This window comes from Megascapheus bottae, chromosome X (assembly GCF_031878675.1).
Source record: "Megascapheus bottae isolate mThoBot1 chromosome X, mThoBot2.hap1, whole genome shotgun sequence".
In the NCBI taxonomy this organism is placed as follows: domain Eukaryota; kingdom Metazoa; phylum Chordata; class Mammalia; order Rodentia; family Geomyidae; genus Megascapheus; species Megascapheus bottae.
This window is the reverse complement of record NC_143547.1, coordinates 3,732,163-3,738,997: the sequence shown is the minus strand read 5'-3', so window position 1 is coordinate 3,738,997 and position 6,835 is coordinate 3,732,163. Positions and strand designations below refer to the sequence as shown.

The following is a 6,835-nucleotide window of genomic DNA, read 5'->3' as shown; positions in this document are numbered from 1 at the left end:
GCCTGGACACTGGGCTATAGAGCTCTACCACACTGAGCCACAGTGCCGCTTCTGGTTTCCTGGGATTACGAGTTTCATGGACTTTGTGCCCAGGCTGGCTTTGAACTGCTGATCCTCAGATCTCAGCCTTCTACATAGCTAGGATTTCAGATATGAGCCAACAGTGCCTGGCTTTAACTTCCATTTTGCAATATCTTCTCACTTTAGCACTACAGAAGACAGTTTGCCATTTAAATGATAGAAGATTTCTTGAGAATTTTATCTCATGAAAGAAAGTGGCCAAGTGACAAGATGATACGTAAGCAATTATTTATTGTATCAGTTTTCATGCTGTGTAACAAATCACTACATTCCCACAGATTTAGAAGCTTTAAATAATAATCCAGGTTCCTAATCTTAAATATTCAGGGAGGCTGAGATGTGAGGATTGCAGTTTGAAGCCAGCCTGTGCAGAAAAGACCAAAAGATTCTTATCTTCAGTTAACTAGCAAAAAGCCAGAAGTGGAGCTGTGGCTCAAGTGGTAGAGTGCTAGCTTTGTCGAACAAAAATGTTCATGGAGAGCTTCAGGCTGTGAGTTCAAGGACCATTTTCTTCACAAAATGAAAGTTTTAAATAACATACATTTTTTTCAGTTTTTGAAGACTAGATATTCAAGAGCAACAATTGCAGGTTAAGCCTTAGTGGCTCATGAAGTTGCCATTTATAGTCAAACAACCTGACTGAATTTGAGCTGAGGAGTATGGGACCCTGTCATGGCTGCTGACAGAGTTACTATATTATGGAAAACATATGCCAAACACCTTCAGGATACCAGGTTACATTTGGATTTGAGATAAATAATGAATATATTTTGATACTATAAGTACATCTCATACAATATTTGGACATACTTACTTTGAATTATTTTTCTTATAGAATCTAAAATTCAAATGGGAATGACATTCTGTTTTTATCTGGAAACCTTATTTGCAGTAGATGTCAGAGTTTTGGATCACGTGGGCCTGTCCTGAGACCTGTTTGAATTTGCTGATGGCAGGTGCCTAGCCTCCTTGAGAACTAATGACAGGTAAGTGGAAGCTGCATTGCTTTTTTTTTTGCCATTCCTGGGCTTGAGCTCAGGGCCTGAGCACTGTCCTTGGACTTTCTCAAGGCTAGAGCTCTACCACTTGAGCCTCAGCACCGCTTCTGGCTTTTTTCTATGTATGTGGTACCGAGGAATCGAACCTGGGTCTTCCTGCATGCTAGGCAAGCACTCTACCACTAGGCTAAACTCCCGGCCCCTGCATTGCTTTTTTTTTAAAATCTAAAGTCTCAGAGGTTATGTCAGTACTTTGGCCATATTTTGTTGTGCACATAGAACCATCCTTAAACAAACTGTGAAAGTATAATCACTAGGTACCATCTTAGAGGCTGGCTCCCATACTTTATTAAGGTTTCCTGAGAAAATCGGTAGTCTTCAGATATTACCAATATTTGTGATCGATATAATGCTAATGTGTTTTACTCTTTTGTAATATCTCTTCCTTGAGTTGAAGCAGAACCTGGGATTTGCTTCTGGTTGACCTAATATGACAAAGATGGAGTGATATTATTCCCTTGATTGAGTTATACTATATAATAAAGGCAATAGGATGTTATTTTCACAATTCTATTATAAAATGTGAGTCTCTCAACTTGATTGGGCAAGTGACTCTTCCTTACTTGCCTTAAAGAATTTTCCATATTGAAATGCCTGTAAGAGTGCCTGCCAGATAAATGTAAGGACCTCCAGGATATAGAAACAAAAGCCATATAATGAGTAGTTGTTGTCCTTAATGTACTATGTTACCTCTCATCTCTTTTGCTGACCCTTGGTTATCTCATATTGTTACAATATTTCACCTTGTTATCTGATATATTTTATATATGCTTAATTGGTTATTTGAAATTGGATAGGGAAGGGGGGAAATCAAGATGAGCGGGGGAAGGGGCGGAGGGAAATGGGGACCTTGACATGAGAAAGGTTATCAAGGTTTGTGAAGTAATGCTCCTTCTAGCTGGTGAATATTATGTAACCCTTCTATGAATTACAATAAAAAAAATATATGGAAAAAAGAGTGCCTGCCAGAGTTTTCCAAACGGACTCTGGGAACAAAGAATGGCCCTTGGCTGACACACAGCAAGAAATCAGAGATATCAACCTATCAATGACAAGAAACAGAAATTAAAAAATAGCTCCAATTGTGTGAGCTAGGGAAAGAACCCTGAGAATCCTAAAAGGACTGCAGCACTGAGAGTATCGTGATTCCAGTCTTAGGAGACCCTGACACAGAGAATTGTAGCTGATCAGCACCTGCCTGAACTTCTGAGGCACAGAAACTGAGAATGGAGTTATAAGCTGTTAAATTTATAGTAAATTTAATATAGCAATAGATAATTACTTTACCCTTTGGCTTTTTGCACTTAAAAAAATCAGGGCCAATATGCTACCCTTGAGAGAGCACTATTAAGTACTATCATCCCTTCCTTCGTATGTCCTCTATTGAAGTTTATGCCTTTTTTCAATGTACCTGAAGAAAAACCCTAAAGTCAATTTTTAATTTATTTTTGATTGTGATTAATACAAGGGTTATATTATTATATTCACCAGATAGAAGGTGCATAACTTCACAAACATTGATACCCTTTCTCATGGCATGGTCCCCATTTCCCTCCCACCCTCCCCCTCTTATCTTGATTTCCCCCCTTCCCTATCCAATTTCAAAGAACCAATTAAGCACATATAAAATATATCAGATAACAAGGTGAAATATTGTAACAATATGAGATAACCGAGGGATGGCAAAAGAGATGGGAGATAACATAGTACATTAAGAACAACAGTCACTCATTATGTAGCTTTTGTTTCCTTATCCTGGAGGTCCTTACATTTAGTGTCATACTATTTGGCCTTATGTCCCTAGATTTTGTTCTATTGTAAATCTCTGCTAGGAGAGCCCGAGGTTTTTACTGATTATGACAAATGAGGGAGACTAATGGGCCTATGTTCCCTAAAGTCAATTTGTAAAACTTAAACATGTACTTATAATTAATGTAAACAGATTTTTGTTGTGGTTGCTGCTGCTGGTCGTGGGGCTTGAACTCTGGGCCTGGGTATTGTCCTTGAGCTCTTCAGCTCAAGGCTACCGTCTTGAGCCAAGGTGCCACTTTTCTAGTGGTTAATTGGAGATGAGTCTCACAGACTTTAGTGCCCAGGTTGGCTTTGAACTGTGATCCTCAGACCTGAGCCTCCTGAATAGCTAGGATTACAGGCATGAGTCACCTTGCCTGGCTAATACACACAGATTTTAAGATAGGTGAATAATGAGGGTCTTGGACCACATAGAATGATGAGCTAAAATGGTCCTAAAACTCAGAAAGGGGTTCTAGAAACAGTGAAATTGCAAACTGTAAGAAGAGGAATTACCTAGACAATAGTGAGAATTTTTTAAGTGTCTACTATGGTGAGGTAAAGTGAATAAATCCTAAATTTGCTTCTTACATTTATATCCACTCAGATGAAAAAAAATGGAATCATTAGTTGCCACCCAGAAAAGCTCCAATCACATTTCAGATAACTTGGTCTCGTGGTTATATTATATTTCCCTTTTAGAAGATACTATATTTATTGATGCTATTGTGAATGATTTGAGTTTGCTTCCATTTAGGCCTATGATATATATTGCTGCTATGAACTTCCTTATGTACAGGTTTGTTGCACAATATATGTTGAGTAAATGCCTAGGAAAATTAAATCATAGGAAGAACATATTAGACTTCAGAAATAAAAAAACCTGTAAAATCTAATCTAGATCAATATCTATCTTTACAAACTATTTAGACCACTCAGAAGTGCAAATGTTTTGAGGACACAATGGTCTAAATAGAGACCAGGATGATATGCTAGTGCTAGATTACTAATTCTACTGAAAATCACATTAGCATTTAAGGATTATTTTAGGAGCCATTAAATAATTAAAATAGTGAAACACAAGATCAAAACTCATTTAAAATATATCTTCTTTGTTATAACTTTGGAGAATAAATTGGAAGGAAACAAACCTGGTACACGAGAAAGAAAACAACTAGTAGGTAAAGTAGTTGTGAATGACAAATTGGTTTTTAGTTTATTGAGTCTGATGTTGAACTTTTCCAATGTAAGATCTGATGTACAGGATCTTCATTTTAGCCCTGCTCACTTCTATGAACAGACGATGTAGAAGTCATTTTTTAAACAGGAGCAATTTAAGAGCTGTAGGCCTTGTACAATGGCTTCTGTTGGCTATTGTATATGCCTGCAACAGTTACGCTGTCTGCAAATACCACTGTAAAGAAAACAGGAAAAACTTGAGGATCACTGTCTAAATGACAACTTCAGATAATAACAACGTTGGCTGTAGAGCAATGCTTGATCTTACTGACTTAGTAATAGACATGGAAACTCAAGCTAGATGGAGGCATGTACCCTTTGTTCTCCCCATACACGGAGACAGTGCCTCTACAAAGTTCTGGTTAGTTTCCTCATTGACTTCAGATTCCAGGCTCTTCATCTTGCTCGTATTGATCTCCACTTAGATTTAAATATCATGTCAACATCATGCGTATCTCCATTGTGCCCCCTTCTTCACTCTTAGTGTAGAAATCTAGCTTTCTAAATAGATGCAGCCATCCCTTGATATCTAGCAGGGATTGCATCCAGGATCCTTGAATACAAAAATCTACAAGTCGAATTTCCCTTGTTATAAGATGGCATAATAGTTTCAGAAAAGGTCTACATATCCTCATGCATACTGGAAATTGTCTTTAGATATAATACCTAATAGAATGTAAATGCTATGTATTAGTTATGTTTTTCTTATGCAAAAGGTTTTTATGTGTATATTGCAGATTTATTTTCCGTTGTATAGTTTTTCATCTCAGTTGAGCCCACAGATGTGAGAGCTGTGAATATGGAGGGCTAATTGTGCATGCTTGCACTCTTCAGCATTGTATTACTCGTTTGTCAGTTTCAAAGCCATTTCTCGTATCTAATCAGCTTTGTGAGCAGAAGTGGTTAACGACCCACTTCTCCGGTCAAATAAGTGTGAAAGATTGATTGAATTCATAGAATTATTATTTGATATTGAACATACTCACGATAGTCCTTTTTTGGAGATCTTCTAACCAATTCTCTATTAAGGCAGTCCATGATGGATTGTGTGTGTGTGTGTGTGTGTGTGTGTGTGTGTGTGTGTGTGTGTGAGAGAGAGAGAGAGAGAGAGAGAGAGAGAGAGAGAGAGAGAGAGAGAGAGAGAGAGAGAGAGAGAGAGTGAGTCCTGGGGTGTGTGTCCTGGGGCTTGAATTTAGGCTTAAGTGCTGTCCCTGAGCTCTTTTGCTCAAAGCTACAGCTCCACTTCTGGCATCTTTTTGGTAGTTATTGCGAGATAATAGTCTAATGGATTTTGCTTCCTGGGCTGGCTTCAAACCACAATACTTAGATCTCAGCCTCCTGAGCATCCAGGATTACAGTTGTGAGTCACCAGCACCTGGTTCTTCGTGGCATTCTTTATATGAAAAGTTAAGGATTATCTCATGCACAATCTAACCTAGCCTTCATATTTATATACAAATAATCCATATCATATTTTATCAAATGCTATGGATCTGTTATTAATGGGGACCTGGGGATTAAATCAGTTTTATAAGTCTCAAATTCTTTCATAGAAGGGCAAAAAATCTCTATAATATACCAGATACCAAAGTGGGATACTATAACTATATGAGACTAACCAAAGGGCAACACAAGAGGAGAGAGAAAAACATAATACATAAAGAATAAAAGTCACTTATATTTAAGCTCTTGTTGCCATTAATTAAGCTCTTGTTTATTTGTTTACTTGTTCATAATTAAGCCCTTATTTACTTGCTTATTTGAAAGAGGAGGTGAAAAATGTGGAGAGGGGTGGGAGAGGGAAATGGGGAAAAAAATAAAAGAAGGGATATCAGTGTGTGAGAAGTAATGTACCCTCTACTGGAAAATATAACTGTAACCCCTCTATACATTGAAATAAAAGCAAATATAAAAAGAAATAAAGAAGAAGCACAAAAAAATGGATGTGATCTAAAAGCCTGAATTTTAATCTATCCTCTGAATCCTATCTTAGATATAATAAGATACAAAAAATTTCTTACCCCGTTTCTTCTTTTTCTTTCCTTTTTTGTTCCTTTTTAGAATACCGGGCCTTTTCTGAATCTCTTCTTTTGCCACTGGGCAATCATGTAGATTATGTCTTTTGCAAATACTCATATTTTGAGCTAACAATTGTAATTGATAATGAATGGAGGACCGAGATATACTGCACCAAGTTAACGAAAGTCTTCTTAGGAACTAGCCCCAACTGCAAACTTGGTTGGTATAATGATGTATGTCATAAAGGAGCCACACCTCTAGGTGTTGGCTCATCATCATGAATTGCCATGGCGATGTAACCTAGTGTCCCCCATTAGTTCTCCGAAGTTCATACAGTTCAAATAATTCATATAAAGCTCACACATCCTTAAGGGAAGACAAGCCATTTTTTGGCTATGGTATTGATCAAATACTCAAATAGGATCTAAAGCTGTCCAATCCATTACTGATTACTTTCTGAAAGACAGTGACTGACTAATATGATATGTGTGTGAGAGAAAGGAGACAGAGAATGAAAGTGAGACAGAAGGATTACTTGAATATTTATTGGTCTGGGTAAAGTTATATAAAGGTTCATTTTGTGTGTTTGCCTGTACTAGAGCTTGAATTCAGGGCCTGGATATGTCCCTGAGTTGCTAGCCAGTTTG

At 37.5% G+C, this 6,835-nt stretch overlaps 1 long non-coding RNA gene across 1 annotated transcript; it reads right to left on the bottom strand.

The window, feature by feature from the left end:
• Nucleotides 1-4,117: 4,117 nt before the first annotated feature.
• LOC150040383 (uncharacterized) lies at nt 4,118-6,398 on the bottom strand. Its single transcript, XR_016533803.1, has 2 exons — nt 6,191-6,398; nt 4,118-4,344 (listed from the first exon to the last, which is right to left on the bottom strand). It is a non-coding gene; the product is annotated as an uncharacterized LOC150040383 (long non-coding RNA).
• Nucleotides 6,399-6,835: the final 437 nt, after the last annotated feature.